This window comes from Camelus ferus, chromosome 14 (assembly GCF_009834535.1).
Source record: "Camelus ferus isolate YT-003-E chromosome 14, BCGSAC_Cfer_1.0, whole genome shotgun sequence".
In the NCBI taxonomy this organism is placed as follows: domain Eukaryota; kingdom Metazoa; phylum Chordata; class Mammalia; order Artiodactyla; family Camelidae; genus Camelus; species Camelus ferus.
The window spans coordinates 6,715,847-6,739,510 of record NC_045709.1 but is presented as its reverse complement, the minus strand read 5'-3'; the positions used below and the strand labels follow the sequence as shown (position 1 = coordinate 6,739,510).

At 41.7% G+C, this 23,664-nt stretch overlaps 1 long non-coding RNA gene and 1 pseudogene across 1 annotated transcript in view; both read right to left on the bottom strand.

The window, feature by feature from the left end:
• Window positions 1–558: 558 nt before the first annotated feature.
• Window positions 559–23,664, bottom strand: part of LOC116668525 — a 28,784-nt gene continuing 5,678 nt past the window's right edge. Inside the window, exons 2-3 of the long non-coding RNA XR_004325637.1 lie at window positions 9,435–9,624; window positions 559–955 (exon numbers count right to left, since the gene is read on the bottom strand). This is a non-coding gene — a long non-coding RNA (uncharacterized LOC116668525). The remainder of the gene's footprint in view (window positions 956–9,434; window positions 9,625–23,664) is intronic.
• On the bottom strand, window positions 18,098–18,211 carry LOC116668751 (annotated as a pseudogene).

Sequence of the window (23,664 nt, the reverse complement as noted above, 5' to 3'; positions counted from 1 at the left end):
TGGACAGATGTTCTACCCCATCCTCTCACTGTTTAAATAAATGAGGCCTTTGAGGGGTCAGTTGTCTTTGGCTGTCACAACATGAAATAGACATCTGGCAATTAACTAAATAATCTGACCAATGTGGACGTCACATGCCCTGATTTTATCTAGGTAGGACGCTTATTTTATCCAACGTCTACTTCCTTTTGTGCTGGCTAGGCCCGTCTGGTTCTGAAGCAGTAACTTCCCATGGTTTTTAATTAGAAATTGGAGTTTAATGCACACAGCGATACCATATGTAATCTCCTTTATGACCTGTTCGGATGACGTGCAGGAAATTCACTAGGCACCAAGAAGAGGAGTAGAATGCAGATGAGACTACCCAACTGTCCACCTCTCATTTTCTCAGTGCTTCATCCTCGCAAAATCTTACTCTTATCTAAACCAATTTAAACATGTAGAATGGGACAAAACTTGTGCTGACAGCCTAGTTTTGAGGCATCCACTTGGTTGTATTTTCAAAAAATATATTCTTTCAGACAGATGATGTGTGCTCTTCCATTCTGTTGACATATATTCACTTTATTGCTATGCCAGGCACTACACGAGGCACCGTGCGTACAGCAGTGAGCAAATCAGAATCCTTACCTGTGCAGCAGATGGTCAAGGACATTTCTGACTACCTACATGTCACCATTCTGGATGCTGTCTGTTTCCTTCTGAAGGCCCAAGCTCCCGTCTGGCACTGTCTCCTTTCAGCCTGAGAACTTCCATTAGCATTTCTTGCACTACAGGTCTGCTGGTGAGAGATACTCTTCGTTTCCTTTTATCTGAAAATGTCTTCATCTTCATTCTGGAACATTCATTTCTCTGGATACAGAATTCTGGGTTGACAGAGGTTTTTTTTCCTTTTTTTTTTTCTCTTTCGGCACTTTGAAGATGTTGTTCCACTGTTTCCTGGCCTCCGTTGTTTCTAATGAGAAGTCAGAAGTTTTGAATTATTACTCTGAAGTGTGTTAAGTGACACCTGGCTCTGGCTGCTTTCAAAATGTTTATTTTGGGGAGGTTTTTTTTTTTGCAGTTTGACTATGATGTGCCTAGGCATGGTTTACTTTGTATTTATTCTGCTGTTTCACAGATCCTGTATCTGTAGATGTCTTTCACCAAATTTGGGAAAATGTCAACCATAAATTCTCCAAACATTTTTCCTGTCCCATTTCCCCTCCTCTCCTTCTGGGATTCCCACTGCCATAGGTTAGCTGTATGTTCTCGGGAGAAAACCCTAGAAACAGGAAACGTACTCAGTGCCAGTCCCGTCTTCTGAGTGTTGCTTCCCCTCCAGAATCTTCTTGCTTTTGTGCATGCTCAGTGCCATCAGGTAGTTTTTCTACCTCCCAGGGTTTATGGCTATCACCTCTGGGAGAGTCAGCCTGATAGAGGTTACCTGGCTATTACCTGAACTCTGTTCAGGATGCTTGGAGGCCTTTTGGCAACGCAGGTTCACTTCCCCTCACTCTCTGCCCGTCTCCCAGGAAGTTCTCCCAGGTGGTATGAAAACAGGACTCCTCTACCTGAAGAGTCCCAATCCTAGCAGTGGTCATGCAGAAAAGGATTCCTTCCGTCATTCTCATGTAAACATGATGTAATAAATTAATGAAACAGTTTGTAAAATAGCCCTGTTCTGAATTCACCCATTCTAAAGTCAAAAGGATTAAGATTCCAGAAGAATAAAAACGGAGTTGAGAGGCCTGGGTTGGCCCAGTTCTTCCAGGAACCAGCTGTGTGACCTTGGACAACACACAGAAGGAGACCATGGTACCCACACACCCCACCTGCCTCCAAGGGTGATTGTGAAGACTGAATGAGGGAACCCATGGAAACATTGGTGCAGACTGTGCCTGACATTATTATTCGGCTGTGGCTCCCTGAAGTTCAAAACTGAATTTGAGTCCCCAGACTTGGCATGTTGTAGGGCTTGTGTAAATGTATGATTGAATGAGTGAGTTCTTTCCCAGGCTCTGCATAGGGAGCTATGAGGGGAAAATGACCTCTCAACCAAGTCCCAGAGTTAAGTGTCAGCTTTTCTTTCCTTTAGAAACCCAAAGCTGAAGGCATTTACCTGTAAATCCAGAGTGAAATACAATCCTAATTGGCGAATGACACTGGATATACTTCTCAGGACGCCCGCTTTCCCCCCATCCCCAGGGGAAGCCTTCAAAGAGAAGCGTAAACCCAGAGAAAACCCGGAAGCCAGATGGGGTCACTTAATAAACAGGAGAAAAGGGCTCAGCACAGACTAGTGATGGACAGTTACACAAAAGGAAGTGGGTTTAATTCTAAGAGGAACAGGGGCCTGAGAACGCACTACAAGAGTCGCCTTGAGAGCGCAGCCCTGAGCTCAGAGAGACTTGGAGAGGAGTGGGGCCCGGCGACACCTGGGGAGGGCAGGACCAGGGTTAACTGGAAGGTAAGCCGCATGTACACATACAGGAATGGATGCAGGAAAACGAGAGGCCTGGTTTGGAAGGAGACAGAGATAGAATCCGCCATTCCACCTGCCCTGGCTCAGGGCCTCGGGTGTGAAGTGAGTTAAATAACACTCACCCCTTAAAGTCATGCAACTATTTTCCAAGAGCCTCCCCCTTGCCCCTCCCCCAAAGCCCTCCCTGCCGCACTGACATTTTTTCCAAGGGAGGGGAAATAGCTACCTTCAGGATAAGTCCTGGGGCAGGAGCTGGACCGGCAGGCTGGACAAGCCTGGGACCGTCCTCCCCGCCTTCTCCAGGTGCATCTCCCCTCCTGCTGTTTTTGGCCTTTGTTCCTGCTCATCAGCCTCCTCCCACTTCTTTGAAAACACCAAACCCACTGGTGGGCTCCTGATGACTTGCTTAGTTCACTGCCTGGAAAGCTCTATTCCCAGGTTAAGACCTCTTTCTCCATGTCCAGGCCTCTGCTCAGATGTCACCTCCTTGGAGAGGACTTTCTGGATCCACAAGCCTTTGGTTCTGTAATCAAACCCAAGTCCCTGTGCGTGACACATAGTGAGGCCAGACAAACCGAAACGTCGGAGTTGGGAGCAGAGAAAGGTTTAGTGCAGGGCCGAGCAAGGAGAAGGGCACCTACACTCCTCAGTGGGCTTCAGGGGAAAGTTTGTAAGGCAAAATTGGGGTGAGGGCTGCAGGATGTCTGACTTTCTTCTGATCGGTTGGTGAAGGTAACTGGGTGGTGTTCTAGGAATCAAAATTAACCTTCCGGTTCCGACCAGGTTGGGGGTCTCCAGTTAGAGTTACCATCTCCACCTCGGGAGTGGGGGCTTTAGAACAACTCAAAGATAAGTATCAAATTGTTATGTACATCCCTTGAGGAAGAACTAGGGTTGGTTTCATTGCTGAACTATTGTTTCTTGACTGCTTTCCCTTTGTTTCCGCATTCCTCACTTCCCTGAGTTAGTAACTGCTTCAGTCTGCTCTTTGGAACTCAGGGAAGGCCTAGGAGACTAAAGCCTTTTTCTACAAACAAAAAAGTGGAGGGAAAGGGGGCCCCAGAGGGGCTTGGTACCTGGGAGAGCCCCACAGGGTCCTGCTCAGTTTCAGTTCCCTTGTTCCCAATCACCTTCCATCTCACCACTGCGTTCTGTTTTTCTCAAAGCTCTTAACACTCTCTGAATTCATTTTATTTGTGTGATTGTCAGTCTCTCTCAGTTCTCAGCAGAATGCAGGCTGCATGAGAGCAGGGAGCTGGCTGGCTTCACTGCTGTATCCCCAGTGGATGCCTGGAACGCTTTGAAGACTTAATGTTTGATGCATGCATCAACAGGGTAAGGTTAGAATTACATGGGACAATGTGCCTAAACTTTTGGAGAGTGCCAGGCAACTTAACAATGTCATTTGTTATTATTACTATTACTATCATCCCTCTGATCTGTTGGATAAGGCAGTAATAATGACCCCTTATTGTTATTCCTGAAATAGAAATGTAGGAAGCATTGAGTTCTCTTCTCTGGAGGACAAGGTCAAGACCCAAAAAGATTCACCACAAACCTTCCAGAGGCAGCACTGAGTGCTGGTGAGAGCACTGGCCCAGGCTTTGTGCTAACCAGCTGTGTGATCTCGGATAAGTCTCTTAACTTCTCTGAACAATGTTTTCCCCCGTCTGAGAAATAAAAGTGTTCACTAAATGCTGCATAAGATCCCTTCTAACTTATGGAAATTCAGTCCTTTACCTCCTTTTATGGTTTTTCTTGCTTGCCTCCTGTCCTAAAGACAGGACAAGACAGAGGCAGCCTGGAGGTTCCAGGACTAAATACTGTAGTCAGTTTCCAAATGATTAGATTGGACAGTGCTTCTCCCTATGGATGGAGAGAGCCAGGAGAGGTACCAGAATGCCTCTTCTGCCTTGATTCAGAGCAGAGACTACCTCACTTTGAACACATATAATTAGCAGCTTTACACCTGGATATCCTTTCGTCCTTAAAATAACCTTACAAGGTAGGCATTTTACCTCTATCTTTACTATCTTCATTTTACAAGGGGGTTGGAGTGCTCAGAAAGGTCACAGCTAAAAAGCTGAGCGTGGAAACAGGGTTTGTCTCCTCCTCACCCCTTCTACTCCTGGAGTTGGCCCTCGGGAATTCCCACCAATGGGTCCCAAACCTCTTCACCATCGAAATCAGAAGAAACATCTTCAAGAGAGTCCAGAGCCCACCCAGCTCCTGCTGAACCAGAATCTTTGGGGTCCACCCAGAAATTAGTATTTTTCAAAAGCTCTTCGGATGCCAAGGTTACTCAGCCGGATTCGGAAACCGCCTAGAAGTTGCAAAGCCTCCCGAGAACTTGCAAACACTTCTCGCTGTCGTCACTTAGAAAGTCATTCTCCTCTCGCCCCGCCTCTCCCTGAGGGGCTGCGCCTGCACCCTCGGCAGCCGTGTCTCCGCAACGCCCTCTGCTGGACACGCAGTAAAACCCAAGGGGCAACCAATTCCCTTCAGGGGGATGTGTACAGGGGCGTCAAGCACTGCACCCCAGTCCTTTTGCAATGTCACAAAATGTCACGTAGTTCCCCACCGTGATGTGGATGTGAGTACACTAATACCTGCTGACTGATAAAATGCTTAATGATCGTGTTCTAGTCTTAAACAAATAAATGAATTAAGAATTTGCTTTTAGTTACAACTGTACTAGCCACACACATTTTGCGGGGTTGGGGGAAGGCGGGTACACAAATGGTTTATTCAGTAGTTTTGGGCACCACTGGGTAAAGAGTTGCTTCCCTAGTAGTGGCCCAAACTTGATTCATTTACTCAGTTCATTTTCTTTCAAGTATTGTATTGAATGTCTAGTAAATACCAAGCACTCTCCTAGCACAGAATAAGACCAAAAACCTCTCTCCTCGTGGAGTTTATAATCTAGTGATGGAGACAGGTGTTAAGCAAGTAAACAAACATAAATACCCATTTACAAATGGTGTGGGTGTTCTGAGGGAAAGAACTGAGCCTTGAGAGCCTTATTCTAGGAAGGCCGGTCAAGGAAGGCCTCCCTCTGGAGTCGACTTGAAGCTAAGACTTGAAATTTGAGAAGGAACGAGCCACGAGAGGCAGGGAGGGGATTCCAGGTGGCTTAAGGAGTTCTAACCTGAGGCACTCAAGGAAGGCAGGAGCTTCCTGAGTAAAGGGGTGGGGGGGGGTGTGTGAATTGAGATGAGGTGGCTACTTCTGGAGATCGTAGGTAGCCAACCTAGGATTTAAACTCCAGAGTACAGCCCAGTCTCAGTACTGTACACTGTGTTCTGGGCATTGATAAGTTGCTAGAGTTTTATTCTACCTTCATAAGCTTTTAAGCAGGGGTTTTGAGCATCTCTCTTGTTTTACCAAGATCGTGCTAAATGGATAATAGATGATGGGGAGGGGAGAGTGGGAGGAGGACGAGATGGAAGACACGTTCAGTTGTTCAGGCAGGAATGAAGGTGGCTCAGACAAGGGGGCAGCCGTGCAGAAGGAGGAAGAGGATTTAATACAGAAGGGACAGGACTGGGGACAGACTAGGTGTGGGGTGCTGGAGGGGAAGCTGTGAAAGATGGTGACCAAGCCCAGGAAACTGGCTTATGGACCATTGACTGAGATGGAAGCAGGGGTACGTTTAGGAGAGAGGAGAGTTCAGTTTTGACATGCCAGTGATATAGTGAGTGAAAAATCAAGCAGGCTCTTGGAATAAAACCACAGGCATCTCAAACTTAAGGTGTGTAAAAGTGAATTCTTCATTTACCTCATTCTGAAATTCAGAGGAGACCTCTAGACTAGAAATGGAAGCGTGTTGTTTTTAGCATAATTAGTGCTATTTAGAAATGAATGCTACTCCCTAAGGAGAGAAGAGTTCCAAGGACCAAACCTTTCAGAAACTCAAACATTTGGAGGTTAGATCTGAGAAAAGAAGTGGGTGGCTGAAAAGAGAGAGGAGAGAATACTTGAGAAGAGGCAATAGGAAGGCAGAAATTACAAGACCCAAGCAGCCTAGGACTCACTGTCCTCTGAAAAAGGAAAAGACACCTCCTTCCTGTTTCCTTACACATTTCCTTACACTTGACGAGTCAGTGTCAAGTCTAGGCTAGCCTGTAGGGAGCTCATAGTTTTGTCTAAGTCCATCCATCACTCTACACTAGGAAGTAGTGAGTACACCCTGAAACAGAAAGACGTCCCAACACTTTCCCATAACTCCTTGGGACCACAGGGATACACGGAGGAATGGACAGGGTGCCAGCTCAGGTGCAGGTGCCCATGAACCTTTGGGAGAGGCATTCTACTCAGAATGGGAGGGGCTAAGGCATTATTAGTCATAGTCTTGTGGCCATTTCCTACAGCGGTTTTTCCTTTTTGTATCGTTTCCTGCCACTCTCCCTGATTTCACCCACTTATCTTTCTTTTATTCTCTCCCCTCAGAAAGCATGATGATTTTAGCAATCATTTCAGCCCCATAATCTCATGATAATAATAATTTCATCATTAATAATAGGCTGATTAAGGTTTTCTCTTTCACATACCTTTCGTATGCTTGAGAGTTGCTGCCTTAAATGTTCTGGAAGTTTTTGTCTCCATTGCAGGAAAAAAGACAAGATAAATTTTCACCCTGACACCCAACAATCATACAGGGAGGGACAATTCTATGCAGAGAGGTCTCCAGCTTCTAGCCCAACAGCTCAGAAGTAGGGTAAATAAGTCATTGGGGAAGTCTACTGTTTTTAAAAAAATCTATCATTTTCTTAATTATAAACATATATTTTACTGTAGAATTGGTTTCTCAAAGTTTAACGAGCATACGAATCACCTGGGGACCTTGAAAATGCAGCTTCTGATTTGGGAGGTCTCCAGTGGGCTCAAAGATTCTACTTTTCTAACAAGCTCCCAGGCGATGCTCAGATGGCTGAAAAACAAGCCACACTTTGAATATTAAGGAAGTAGCAAAAAACAAAAAATAACTAGTGTAACACAAATCAACTGTGAATTTGTCTCCTCAAGTGGGACATTCTGCTTCCCACTTGTCCCTCTGTGCTGGAAGAGCTCAGGACTCCTGACTCCCCCCCCCAACATCACCCAGAGAAGGGAGAGAGGGAACAGCGGGGAGAGGGTGGCGGTGGGAGGAGTCTGGTCCTACTGCTGCTTGAGGCAGCTGATGCTTTGCCTCCTCACCAGGTGAGTCAGATGCAGGGCTCCTCAGATTCCGGAGGAAAACTGGTGCAGGGCAAGAGGCATGTGTGGGTGAAACACTGCAAACAGGTGGGACTGACCAGACCCAGGGGTTCACTTCCCCATCCTCCCCTTCAGGGAGAGGACTGGGGATTCTATTCTTTTGTTGTTGTTCTTTTTTGTGGGTTTTTTTGTTTTTGTTTATTTTCTTAATTTTTTTTTTGTTATTTATCTATTTTTGGTTTGTTTATTTTTATTTTTTTCTCTTTTTGGGGGGATTCTATTCTAAGGGACGCTTTCCCCTAAAACTCCCAGCACTCTACCTGAGAGAATTAAGGGAATGCCCTGATCTTGATTCTGTAGTCCCCCTCCCTCCAACCCCCAACAAAAACCAGAAACCACACAGTTCACTTCAAGTGAAGAAACCAGAGTGAAAAGTATGGTATTGAAATGAAGGACAGAATTAATGGGATAAATGGTAAAGTTGATACAGCCAAGAACAGAATTCACGAGAATGAAAGATCAACTTGAGAACTGATTATAGAAGGAAAAAAGGTCAAATGATCTGAATTCTCATCAGATGAATTAGAGGGAAAAAAAGGAATGGAGGGGAACCTACAGACTAAAAAGAAACTTAGAAAACCCATCAAATTTTTTTTAAAAAGGCAAGACTAAATTATTATGTCTGAGGATGCCATTTAGCTGATAAAGCTATTAAAAAATGTAAGGAAGTGATCAATATAAAATCAGGACAGTGGTTACTTTGAAGAAAGGGCAGGGCTGAGATGGGATAAGATTAATCTGAGGGCTGCAAAATGGTAATATTTTAATTCTGTTATTTCTTTTTTTATGATGCTAAAAACAGTCATAGATGAAGTTGATCATTTTAACCACTTTTAAGTGTGCAACTCAGTGGCATTAAGCATACTCACAGTGTTGTACAACCAAAACCACTCTCTATTTCTAGAACTTTTGTATCATCCCAAACAGAAATATTTCTTTTTCAAAATGTATTCATTGGAACTCTTTGATAAAAAGATGCTTTCCTGCATCGGTTCTGCGGTTACCCAGGGGTAGGGGTTCATACAGAAAGGCAGGACAAATGTTTGATGGGGATGAGGCACAAAGAGCAACTTCTGGGGTGGCTCAAAACTGTTCTAATTCTTGTCTGGGAAAGTAATTAGGAGGCTGTGTGCAGGGTGGGGAGATGACCATAACCACAGGGAGGAGGGGAAGGGAGGGGAGAGCCAAGCAAGAGAAGAAACTTTCTGCTACCATGAAAAGGCACATAGGATATGATAACATTTATGCATTTTCTAAAATGAATTAGGTGTGGTTCTATATACATAGAAAAAAATTAAAAAGGAGCGCACCTGCCTGTTAGTGTAGGTGGATTTAGACAGGGACCTACTTACAGGCAGACCAATGTACAAAATAACTTCTCAGAGGCCCTTCTGGGAACACAAAGGGGACTTTGGGGGCCAGTAACAACTTGTTTCTAGATCTGGGTGCTGGCTGTATGAGTCTCCTCCATCTGTGAAAAATTTTGGGCCACACACTTATACAATGTGCATTTTTCTGTATGTATATTATACTTTAACAAAAATGTTTCTAAAAAACTAGAAGTCCCTTCTACTCTTAAGACTGTATATTATGAAAATTCCCAATCCTTATTTCAGTTGTTAAAATGAAAAGGATGTGCACCGACGTGGAGAACTGGAATCGTAATCCTTTCCCTTCATTAATTATCCATGAAAGGAAATTCCACCTGACTCACCAGCCTGCTTGCTCCTGATGGGTGGAGGGAGGCCACAGTGACTACGCCTCTGACGCCTCGGGCCTGGGAGCACCCACATCCTGGTCCACTGCCAGGGACCCAAGAATGGCCATGGTTGCTGGCCGCTGAGGCGGATTCCAAGCAATGGGCCCAAGATGGGAGTTGAAGGAAATCTCTTCAATGGCACATTCTGAGAAGAAATGATGGGAAGAAGAAGAGGGGAGAATAAAGAGAATCTCAATAAATAAAAGGGCATCTACCTCCTGCCTGTTGTAATAATGATCTTTAAGCTACAGGCTCCAGCATTCCCACAAAGCACACATCACTCTATTTTTTATTTACCTAATGGAAATGCAAACTAGCACTTAAATGGAATTCCCCCTTAAATGTCTGAGCCTATTAACTCTGTTTTTTACTTACTTACTTACTTACTTATTTATTTATAAACATTTTTTATTGAGTTACAGTCATTTTACAATGTTGTGTCAAATTCCAGTGTGGAGCACAATTTTTCAGTTATACATGAACATACGTATATTCATTGTCACATTTTTTTTCTGTGAGCCACCACAAGATCTTGTATATATTTCCCTGTGCTATACAGTATAATCTTGTTTATCTATTCTACATATGTCTGTCAGTATCTACAAATTTTGAACTCCCAGTTTATCTCTTCCCCCGCCCCCCCGACCCTTGGCAACCACAAGTTTGTATTCTATGTCTATGAGTCTGTTTCTGTTTTATCTTTTTTTTTTTTTTTTTTTTTAGATTCCACATATGAGCGATCTCATATGGTATTTTTCTTTTTCTTTCTGGCTTACTTCACTTAGAATGACATTCTCCAGGAACATCCATTGTGCAGCAAATGGCGTTATGTTGTTGGTTTTTATGGCTGAATAGTATTCCACTGTATAAATATACCATCTCTTCTTTACTCAGTCATCTGTTGACGGACATTTAGGCTGTTTCCATGTCTCGGCTATTGTAAATAGTGCTGCTATGAACATTGGGGTGCAGGTGTCATTTTGAAGGAGGGTTCCTTCTGGATATATGCCCAGGAGCGGGATTCCTGGGTCATATGGTAAGTCTATTCCTAGTCTTTTGAGGAATCTCCATACTATTTTCCACAGTGGCTGCACCAAACTGCATTCCTACCAGCAGTGAAGGAGGGTTCTCTTTTCTCCACAGCCTCTCCAGCATTTGTCATTTGTGGACTTTTGAATGATCTGAGCCTATTAACTCTGAATTCCAGATTTTCTGGAAGAAATATTGAACTAATGGGATTTGTCATAATTACCATCCTCGACTCCTAAAGCCTAAGAAGGCTGCTTGGAAAGGAAGAGGTGACTCCTCTTCCCTGGGGACACTGGTGCAGTCACTTGAGCTCCTTGGCCAGAAAGAACTTTGGAAATACCAAGTCTCTCAAAGTTCATCTCTCAGTCAAACAAGTAACTTGTAAGAAGATGATGTCCTTTCCCTGTGAAAAATTGCCTGCTGTTTCCCTATAATTATGAAGCATTATTCTACCATAAAGCTCTAGATGTGATGTTCTGGAAAACTGTTCTACTGAGGAGAGGACAGAATTAGCAACTTAAAGGGAGAAAGACATGAAAATGTACAGGACTCAAGGCACCCCAGGGTTTGTCACTTTACAAGTGAGCTTTACAGAAGCTCCTTCTGGATGCTGTACACTGTTCCACATGTGTGTTATTCAATGAAACAAAACAGTGGATGATCCAAAGATGCAAATTCACTCACAAAAACCGGGAGGGAACTACAATTTGATGAATGCATAGAACAAGTCAGGCACTGTGTAGCTGGGTTTGTGTGTGTGTGGGGGGGGTGTAAAATATACATAACAGAAAATTGACCCTTTAACCATTTTTAAGTGTACAATACAGTAGCATTAAGTACATTCACACTGCTATGCAACCAGCACCCCTGTCCATCTCCAGACCTTCTTCATCACCCCAAATTGAAACTCCATGCCCATTAAACAATAACTACTCATTCTCTCCTATCCCCAGTACCTGGTAACCTCTATTCTACTTTCTGTCTCTGTGAATTTGCTGGGTTCCTAGTCAAAGTGGAATCATGTAGTATTTGCCCTTTCGCAACTGACTTATCTCACTTGGCATAATGTTTTCAAGGGTCATTCCATGTTGTGGCATGTGTCAGAATTTCCCTCCTCTTTAAAGCTAAATAATATTCTGTGATATGGATGTAACACATTTTTGTTTATCCACTCATCTGTCAGTGGGCACTTGGGTTGTTTCCATTTTTTGGTTACTATGAATAATGCTGCAGTGTTATATTGATGTACAAAATCTGTTCGAGTCCTTGCTTTCAATTCTTTTGGAAATATACCCAGAAATGGAATTGCTGAATTATATGGTAATTCCATGCTTCATTTTTAAAGGACCTGCCATACTATTTTCTACAGAGGCTGCAGCGTTTTGCTTTCTCACTAGCAATGTACAAGAGTTGTAATTTCTCCACATGTTCGCCAACACATTTTCAGTTTTGTTGGTAATAGCATAGCTATCTAATTGGGTGTGAGCTAACTGCTCTCATCTCACATGCTTGACTGCATTCATTTCCTACTACTACCCTAAAAATCACACTCCATTTTACAGGGAAGGAAGATTCAGTAGGTCAGTGACTAGTAAGTGGCTGAGCCAAGATCTGAAAAGTTACCTGGCTGGTTCCAAAATCCATCTTCTTTCCACTAGATTATGCTGCCTGCCCCAGGAGGTATTTGCTAACCCCATGGGGAGCTGATCCTGTAGGAAGATGTTCAGGAGAAGGAGTGCCCACCACAGGTCACATGACTGCTAGTAAAGGTAGCCCTGGATGCTAGCTGACAACAGTGGGGGAAGAAACTAAGACATGCTTCCAAGGAGGAGCCAACCTCGAGGGCACGTTTGTTTTGTTCAGGCTAATGAATGAGACACAGGAAAAGTGGTCATGGGTGAAAATGGGAATTTCAGAAGTGTTTTTTTTTTTTTTTGGTGGGGAAGGTAATTAGGTTTGTTTGTTTGTTTATTTACTTAATGGAGGTACTGGGGATCAAACCCAGGATCTCATGTATGCTTTACCATGGAGCTATACCCTCCCCTAGACAGTATCTCCTTTCTTATTTTGGATTAATACTAGTTTTCATCATCAGTCATAAGCACCATTATTTAATGTATCACTTAGATAGAAAAAAAATGCTGCCAAGTACCATTACATATATCCCAAGATCAGTAATGTTAAAGGCTCACCCCCAAAAAAGATTAAAATAAAAAAATAAATTAAATGAAAAAGCAAGCAAAAACCCCCCACCCCAATACCAATCAACCAATCAAACAAAAAAAGCCACAAAAAAAGAAAAATAAAAAATTAGAAAAAACACAAAAATATGCACCTTAGAATTGGTAATACTAAGTTTTCAAGCCAATCTCCAGTTACAGTGTTTTCTACTCAAGTTTGCCAGAAAATTAGAGACACAGTTTCCTCCGAGACAAAGTTAAAATTCATTGACATACCCATTTAACATTTTGACTGGTTACTAAGTAACCATGGATAAACTAGGAATAGTCTCCAAAGGGAGATAAAAGTCCAGATATACAATGGTGCAAAGAACAAAATGAGATAGTCACAGTTCAGTTCATTTTAAAGTAAATGAAAATATCAAAAAGTCTAGTAAACTATGTTCCAATTGTGCCTTATCTGCCACCATATATGTGTATATATTTGAGTATTCAAATTCTATATATATGGGGGGGAGGGTATATTTCAGTGGCAGAGTGCATGCCTAGCATGCACGAGGTCCTGGGTTCAATCCCCAGTACTCCCATTAAAGATAAACAAATAAAAGCCTAATTACCCCCCCCCCAAAAGAAGCAAATACTATACATGTATAGACACTGTACAAGTGTGTCTCCTCTATACATGCCCACTATTCCTACTTTTTCAAAGCCCACCCATGCCTCAAGGACTAATGGGGCTGCAACTTTCCCATAAAGACAGGAATGGGCCTCTTCTCCTGAATCCCTACTTTGCCTGCCCTGCTGTATTACCTTTGTAACCTATCAAATCCTGTTTCTAGTAGTTGTTTGCAGGTATGGCAATAGATTGTAATCTCATCAAAGGCAGAGATGGTGTCTTACACATTCTCAAGAGTTTAATACACATTTTAAAAAAGATTTGAAATGCCATGAACTCTAATCCTAAGTATTTATTTTTAGTGTCCTGCCTTGTTTCAAAAGAGATTTGATGTGGCTTACAAAGGTGCCTACGGTATCAACTAAAATACACATGAAAAAGATCCTCAAAATACAAAATGAGGAAATCAGGATAAGGGAAAATGAAAGTAGGGAAATTAGATTTAACCAGGAATAAGTTAGAACATAAAAGCATTCTAAAAGATCCTTGCCAGCAATAAGCCCAAATTTGCCTCTTGAGATTCCTAGCAGTCAAAGTGAAGAGGGAAGCATGAACAGTTGTAAGACAATGTCCATACACAAAAAACTAGTTGCTCCCCAGAGTCAGCGAGTATTAAACCCTGCTTGTGTGCACACAGTTAGTTAGTGAATAGTCATTAACCTATTTAGTTTTATATTTCCAGATCCCAACACAGGGCGTGGCATATGGTAAGTCAGTGGTTCTCAAACTTTTTGGTCTTTGGATCCTTTTGCACTCTTTAAAAAAACACTTTTTACTTTAAAATAATTCTAGATTTACAGGAGAATAGAAAGATAGTACGAAGAGTTCCCATATACCCTTCACCCAACTTTCCCTAATGTTAACATCTCATGTAACCACAACACATTTACCAAAGCTAAGAAATTAAATTGATATAATACTATTAACTAAACTATGGACTTCATCTGCATTTCACCAGTTTTTCTGCTAAAGTGCTTTTCTGTTCCAAGATCCAATCCACACTGAATTTAGTTCTTTATACTTTTAATAATTATTGAGGAAAACAAATTTTTTGGTTACCAAAGGAGAGAGGGAAGTGGGGGGGGTGCAAATTAGGGGTATGGGATTAACAGATACAAACTAATATGTATAAAATAAATAAGCAACAAGGTTATACTGTATACCTTGGGAATTACAGCCATTACCTTGTAAAAACCTATAATGGAGTATAATCTGCAAAAATACTGAATCACTATGCTGTACACCTGAAACTAATAAAATATTATAAATCAACTAGACTTCAATGAAAAAAAATTACTGAGGACCCTGAGCACTTTTGCTTATGGGGATTATATCTTTGGATATTTACCATATTAGATGTTGAAAATTTTAAGCACTTATTTATTTAAAATAATAATAATCCCATTACATGTTAAGATGAACAACATTTTATGAAAAATAACTGTATTTTCCAAAACAAGTTAGTGAGAAGAGAGGCATTATTTTATCTTTTTTTCAAATATCTTTAATAGCTGAGTTCATACCTGCTTTTGCATTAAATCTATTGCAATATCATACATCATGTAGCCTCTGGAAAACTCTATGGAACATTCTGAGAATATAAGAAGGAAAGAGGCAAATAACAGCTTGGCATTATTATAACAATAGTTTTAGATGGGGCTGGGATAGCTCAAATTGTAGAGCACATACTTAGCATGCATGAGGTCCTGGGTTCAATCCCAGTACCTCCTCCAAAAGTAAATAAATAAACCTGATTACCTACCCCCTAAACAAAAACCCTGTAAATAAATAAATAAGTCACCCTACAAAATTTTTTTTTTAAATTAAAAAAAGAAGTTTTCGTGTGGTAGGCTCCTGAAAAGGTCTTGGGGACCTCACTTTGAGAACCACTGAGGTAGACACAGCGCAAAGCCTTGTTTTAGTCTGCCTAATTTCTTTCAGACTCTGGGCCTACAGGGCAAGGATTAAGTGTGAATTTGTATGAGAGCTCATGGCCGACGCTCCGATAACCATGTTACAACTTCCTCCCGCACACCAAGGAAGGTATCTACATCCTCTGCATTCCTTCTTTAGCCAAGCAAGGTGTCTGAGCAACTGAAAACACAAGCAGGTGTCTGAAAGGAAAAACAGTAAGCATCGTAGATCTGGCCTCAATCACCCATGTCCACTCCCAAAAGCTGAGCCCTTACCTGTTCTCAGCCTCTGTCACCCTAGGCTCACACTTAGCAGGTTCATGGCCACCTAGAGCAGATTTGGCCCCAAGAACAAAAATACCCATCCCCCAACCACTCCCAGCATATGCAGCACAGTCACCCTAGGCCTCCTTCCTGAGCACAGGCCCAGGGATGGGTGCCAGCTACCTCCCCTCTCATGCCACATGCATTCTCGTTTGAGATGTGGCCCCAGCTACTCTAACTTCACAGACATTCTGTCAAGGATCAAAGGGCATCTGTTTGCCTTGGGAATCGCCTCCCCCCAGTCTCTCCTTCTTCTCACCCACTTGGTGAGTTTGGAAGGACAAATTGGACATACGTAGTCTTCCCTCTTGGGACATGGTCTGCCCCTCTCTCCTCTATGCAGTGTGATTTATAGGCAAGTTGGCCTCATTTTGGAGTTAAGTATTAGGAAGTCTCTCACAGATAAAATCTCTAACCTCCAACTGGGTCTTTGTCAGCAATAAAGGTGATATTTTGGTCTCCATTTGCTGACTTTTTGCTTTTATTTCCTAATCGATGTAGACCCCCAGTGAGGCAGAAGGACATCATTACTGTGCCCCCTCAAAGACCCCAAGAGTTATCAGTGCCCCTAAAGACAGTTATCAAAGGTAGTCTAAACGTCATAAATTTTGCTTTGAGTGTTGTCTTCAGACACTTGCGATATTCTTTAAAGAAATGAATTGGTATTTTGATTGACTTTTATCTGAATTAGGTGCTCAGACAGGCAGCATTCTGACCTTCCCCTACAGTGAGGCTTCTGACACGATGGTCATTTGCATGTTCAGCCTCCCGTCTGCTCCACTTCTCCTTCAGGGCAAGACTCTGTCCTGTTCGAGCAGTACATCTAGCAGTCTGCTGCCTGCTGCACATGGAGTAATTGCTCCATAAACATGTGCTGCACGAACAAATAAAAAATTAATACTACTCGAGTCTCCCCTGAAACTCAGGGGCTGATAAATTTTTTTCCCTCTTGGAAACCAACGGCCTTTGGGAAAACACTTTAACAAATCATCTTATAATAGAAGTGAGAGATCGTGAATACAGGAGAAAGATGGTTAAGCTGCCTCTGCCTGAGAAAACAAAATGGATTTGTCTTTTTTTCCCTTCCTGATAGGGAAGGTGGGGGGCAGGGTTGAGAAGAGAAAACAGCCAGCGGGCTAGTCTAAGTTGGGGGACAAGAGAAGTCACAGTGGTTAGCTAAGGGCAATTTAAGAATAGGAATACCACCAGGGGAGTGTATAGCTCAGTGGTAGAGCACATGCTTAGCATGCCTGAGGTCCTGGGTTCAATCCCCAGTACCTCCATTAAAATAAGTTTTAAAAAGCCTAATTACCTCCCCCCCAACCAAAAAACACAGGCACACCCAGTGTCAGTGAAGTGTCAGTGCCTAGATGTAATGCACTCTCTTCCTTCCCATACTTTGTCAGTGACTCTGAGAATGTACACATGGGGAGAAATCTTGGGGAGGGCTCTGGATTTCCTCTGAGGGTATGTGCCAATCTTACTTGGGTTTTATGTAAACAGGACCCCAGCAGACATCTGTGTTACAGAAACAATATGTGTGGTGGATTGCTTGAAGAATATTCTGTCTATTCCAGATCATAAAATAATTTTACCTTCGAATCAATTCAGATCTCAGAAAGCTGTGAGCCAGGATCCCTTTATTCTGCCGGCTAGTAGAATTGCTTCTACCGAGCGGAGTTTGAAGACGAGGCCTGCGTGGAAGGAGGCTATGAGAAACAACCCATGTTAATACCCACTACTAAATTTACCGGAGTAGTATTTACTGAGGAGAGCTCATGGGAGAACTGCTTTGTGTGTCTCATTAGTGGGATGCTAAAAAAAAGGGGGGATTTCCTAGGATAAAAGATTTTTTAATACAAAAATGATGGCGGATCTTATAACTAATTACATTCTCTCCCCTCCCTTTTTTGGTTGCTAAAAGCTCATGGTCAAATGTGCAGCCCACCTCTGACGACTGCGGAGCTCGATGACACTCAGGTTGATCCCATCCTCACCCCTGGCTTCATCTTATTGTCTTACTCTCATTTTCAGTTTGCACCAACTGCCTCATTCATTTTTGAAGGTGCTTTGTTCTACACAAAACTCTATAAGCCGCTATGAGTAATTTTTCAAGTAAGGAAAAGAAATGAATCTACTCTCCAAGGTGTATTATCTCTAATTCCCATGCCGGTGTGCTCTTCCCTTGAAAGAATGAAAAGCCGAAGATAAGCTATCTTCCTCCAGCAGCGTGTTGACAAGCCTTCAGCCACCCCTCCTTCACTGCTCCCTAATAAATACTTGCTGCTGTTTTTAGGAAAATAATGTATGGGTCGGTTTTTTGGATGAAAATCACGGTGGCGCATGCGCACGCGCGCACACACCACACACACACACACACACACACACACACACGCACCCCTCCTATGCTTGTTAAGTCATCTGAAAACCCATTGCCTCTCGCTGCACAATTTGGAAACAGAAAACCCTTAGCTCTTCTCGGGCGTATATGCTTATTTCTGTAGCGCATTTTCAAGTCGTCACGGTGGGATATTGGGAAAAGTTTTCAATTAGCAGTTATCGTGCCTTGGATAAACCTCATTGGCTACCATACTGCCATTGCGCTAAGCTCTGAGGTACATTTTCATTATAAATCGACCATATATAATACAAATACTTCCCCCATACTTTATTTGTATTCTTATATTTGGTTTCAGAAATTAAATGTGAAATTATACGTGAAAACATTTTGTGCTATATATCATCACCACGAACACTAAAGATCCCCTTGACCAGGCTTTTCCTCAGCCCCACTGCCTCCCAGAATTAGCCAGTTATCAGTTTGCTGCATATCCTAGACTGCTGTTGATGCTTTTGCAAATATACGCATGGATCTGTAGCGATGTACTGGTTATATTATGTGCGTCTGGGTGTTAAATGTACGGTATGCTGTACACGTCCTGCTCTTCTGCTGCTTGCATTTTCCCCTGAACAATACATCTTACGGCACTTTTTCCACTTCAAGGGAAGAGCTCTTTTCTACGTTAACTTATCCAAACAGCCTTCTCGAGCCTCTAGCTGCTGCTGTTCCATTTTTATCTTTCAGTCAACTGGCACTGCCAAAAACCTCAACTGCAGGTCATAAAGGGATTCAGAAAAGCTGATTCCACAAAGCGTGACTATTTCAGGGTTGCTGCGCTGGAATATGGGGCCAAACCTATATTAGCTCATATTATTAGTCTTGATCTGAAGTCCATTCTTTGAACAATTATCGACTGGCTGTCTACTAGGCACTGGGGATACATTCACAAGCAAAAAAGGCAATCTCTACCTCTATGGTGCTCACATTGTCTTGAGATGAGATAGAAGATGAAAAATAAATAAAAGAAATAGTCTGATGCTTGTCGATAAGTGCTACAGAGAAAAATTAGAGAGAGAAAAAGAATGAGGATTCCCAAGAGGAGATTAGCAATGACCATTTTAAACATGGTGGCCATGGAAGTCCTGTGGAGAGGGTGACAATATGACCCCTTAATTTGTATAGACAGTCAGGAGCTTCTCTTTTGCAAGAGAGAAAAGAGTTAAGTTAGACATTTTCAGCAATCTCTTTCTCATCACTCAGCCCTTCAAAGGTTGGCTCATCCTCCAAAACTTGACTGTTGAGCAATTCTCTTCTGAAGGGTCAGGATGGTCACACTGTCAGCTTGCAGACAACACGCCCCCAAACAACTGAGCTGTTTTCTCTTTCTGGCTTCCTTTATGAGGCACTTGCACTTTTAAAAGGTATCAAATTGCTTCTCTTGACTATTATTTTGAAAAATCCTCTTATTAAAATCCCTTAAGACAGAGATTCTCAAACTTGACTGCATTCTGGCATACCTGAAGAGCTTGAAAAAGTCCTGATGCCTGTGTTCAACCCACAGAAATCCTTATTTCATTATCTGGAGAATGGCCTGGGTATCAGGAATTTTTTAAAAAGTTTTCCAAGTGATTCTAATGCACAGCCAGGGTGAGAACCACTGTTTTACAGGCCACTGGCTCTAGTAATGGTATGTTAAACAGATAAGAATAGGTTTCCAACTGAAGGCCAATTCAGCCAGACACTAAGACTGGGATGAATTACGATTAACCAGTTGCTACTACTACTAATTATTCCTTAATTCCTTGCACATAACATTTGCAATACATTATCTGTTTTTGAAAATATCTACCAATTGTCCTCCATAATGTCCTTAAAAAGACACAGGAGTACTGCACTGGTAATGGTCAGTGTGGAGGCTGCTTGGCTGAAATGCCAATTCATCCCAAAAGATTTTTTTTTAAATTCCAGTTTTACTGAGATATAATTGGCATACAGCACTATGTAAGTTTGAGGTATACAGTGTAATGATTTGACTTAACATATATCATGAAATGATTGCCCGTCAGTCTAGTAAATATCCATCATCTCATATAGATACAAAATAAAAGAAAAAGATATTTTTCCTTGTGATGAGAACTCATGATTTACTCTGAATAGCTTTCACACATAACACACAGTAGTGATAACTGTATTCATCATGCTGTACATTACATCCCTAGTACTTATTTATCTTATAACTAGAAGTTTGTACCTTTTGACTACCTTTATCCAGTTCCCTCCCAACCTTCACCTCTGGTAACCACAAATGTGATCTCTTTTTCTATGAGTTTGTTTGTTTGTCTGTCTGTTTGTTGAGGGACAATTGACCCACAACACTATGTGAGTTCCTGGTGCACAATATAGTGATTCAATATTTCTATACATTTCAAAATGATCACCACCCAAAAGAATTTCTTGAGCAGCTCCTATGTGCCTCATTGCACTCTAGATTCATAAAGGTGACAATTAGGTCTCATATGTTTCTTGACATTAAATTTGGAGAGTCTGAATTAGTCAAATAACTTAAAATCGTCTCAAACTACAAATAATAGCTAGAAGAAGGAAAATGTATCATTAAATGCCTATCACATTCATATACATTACAGCATTTTCTTATTTAGTACTCACAACTCTCAGTTTAGAGTTATTCTGTCAACAAGCTCAGGCTCAGAGAGGTTAAGTGACTTGTCTAAAGTTATGCAGCTGTAAGCTGCAAAACCAGAATGTTCTTCTAACTTTGAAACTAGTGTTCTTACCAGTGTGGATGGGAACTGCTGGCTACAGTTGTCTTCACATGTCTATGTTATGTCTGGGTTCCTCAGAAGGCATCATGTGTCTCAGGAAAATCCATTCATTGAGCTCAGAGTCCATAATGGGTCCTGAAGCCAGGCTCTTTCATCTTTAGCTGTGTGATCTTGGGAGGTCACTTAACCTCTCTGTGCCTCATTCTCTCATATACAAAATGAAGAAAACAATTAACTGGTCTGTCTCGTTCACATGGCTGTTTTGAAGAGTCAAAGGCAATAATGTACACAAAAGCCCACTGTAAATTATAAAGTACCATCTAAGATAAAGATGATGATGAATTTTTGAATGTGAAATTATTTTATCCTTTTGTGAGTTAAAAAAAAATATATATATATGTATGTATGTACCTATGTATGTATCTACCTCTGGTTCCTGACACAGAGCTCCTAAATTCTTGTAAACAGGGGATGTTAGGAAAATATTTTGTTTTAATATTTAGTCTTTGACTTGGATCTGACACAGAGCTTCCAAGATCTTTGTAATTTTCTGAGTGATAGGAGGGTCTTCTGTGCTAATAAGATGACTTTTGGTGGGCTCCTGGATGGGGAATATGGCCTTCAGAAAGACCAAGCCATGATTAGAAACTTGGCACTTTAAGCCCCACTCCACATCCTCCAGGAAGAGGCTGGAGATTGAGTCAATGATCCATCACACCTATGTGATGAAGCCTTCATAAAAATCCCCAAACTACAGGGTTTGGAGAGCTTCTGGGTGGGTGAACGCATCTATGTGCTAGGAGGCTGGCACACCCCAACTCCACAGGGACAGAAGCTCCTACATTTGGGGCCCTTTCAGACCTTACCCTAAGGATCTCTTAATCAGTGTGTTCATTTGTACCCTTTAAAATATCTTTTAAAATAAGTCAGCAAGAGTAAGTAAATTGTTCCCCTGGGTTCCGTGAGCTGTTCTAGCAAGTGACTGAACCCAAGGAGTGGGGTCATGGGAACCTCCGATTTGTAGCCAAATTGGATAGAAGCTGTGGGCAACCTGGGGACCTACTACCTGCAATTGGCACTTGAAGAGGGAGTGCATCTGAGTCTTGTGCACTGAGCTTTTAACTTGTGGGATCTAGGTAGTTAGTGTCAGAATTGAACTGAAGTGTAGGACATCCATCTGGTGTTGGAGAACTGGTCGGCATGAGAAAAAAAATCGACACATCTGGTGTCAAAAGTATTGTGTGTGAGGGTAAAGGAAAACACAGTTGTGTATGTCCCTAGACACCTTCACAGAATTGTGATGAGAAAGACTACTTGGAGCTCCACACAAAAACTACCAGGGCTGATGAAAGAATTCAGCAAGGTAGCAGGATACAAGATTAACATACAGAAATCAGTTGCATTTCTTTACACTAACAATGAAATAGAAGGAAAAGAAAGTAAATTAACAGTCTCTTTTAAGATCACATCCAAAACATAAAATACTTGGGAATAAATCTGACCAAGGAGGTGAAAGACTTATACATGGAGAACTATAAAAACATTGCTTAAGGAAATTAAAGATGACTTTAAGGAATGGAAAGATATTCCATGCTCTTGGATTGGAAGACTCAATATTGTTAAAATGGCCATTACTGCCCAAGGCAATCTGCAGATTTAATGTGATCCCTCTCAAATTACCCATGACATTTTTCACAGAACTAGAACAAATAATCCTACAATTTATATGGAATCACAAAAGACCCAGAATTGCCAAAGCTGTACTGAAGGAAAAGAATGAAGCTGGAGGAATAACCCTCCCAGACTTCAGACAATACTATAGAACTATAGTAATCAAAACAGCATGGTACTGGCACAAAAACAGACATATGGATCAATGGAACAGAATAGAGAGCCCAGAAATAAACCCACGCACTTACAGTCAACCAGTCTTTGACAAAGGAGGCAAGAATATACAATGGAGAAAAGACAGTCTCTTCAGCAAGTGGTGTTGGGAAAACTGTAAATCAAGGAAGTTAGAACACTCCCTCATACCATACAAAAAAATAAACTCAAAAAGGCTTAAAGACTTATAAGACAAGACACAATAAACCTCCTAGAAGAAAACATAGGCAAAACATTCTCTGACATAAACCTTACCAATGTTTTTCTAGGGAAGTCTACTCAAGCAATAGAAATAAAAGCAAAAATAAACAAATGGGACCTAATTAAACTTATAAGTTTTTGCATAGCGAAGGAAACCATAAGTAAAACAAAATGACAACATACAGAATGGGAGAAAATACTTGCAAATGATGCGACTGACAAAGGTTTAATTTCTAGAATATATAGACATCTCATACAACTTAATAACAACAACAAAAAAAGAAATACCCTAATCCAAAAATGGGCAGAAGACCTAAACAAGCAATTCTCCAATGAAGACATACAAATGGCCAACAGATACATGAAAAAATTCTCAATATCGCTAATTATCAGAGAAATGTAAATCAAAACTACAATGAGGTATCACCTCACACCACTCAGAATGGCCATCATTAAAAAGTCCACAAATGATAAATGCTGGAGAGGATGTGGCGAAAAGGGAACCCTCCTACGGTGTTGGTGGGAATGTAGTTTGGTGCAGCCATTATGGAAAACAGTATGGAGATTCCTCAAAAAATTAAAAATAGACTTACCATATGATCCAGCAATCCCACTCCTGGGCATATATCTGCAGGAAGCTCTAATTCAAAAAGACACATGCACCCCAATGTTCCTAGCAGCACCATTTACAATAGCCAAGACATGGAAGCAACCTAAATGTCCATCGACAGATGACTGGATAAAGAAGCTGTGGTATAGTTACACAATGGAATACTACTCAGCCATAGAAAAGAATAAAATAACGCCATGTACAGCAACATGGATGGACCTGGAGATTGTCATTTATGTGAAGT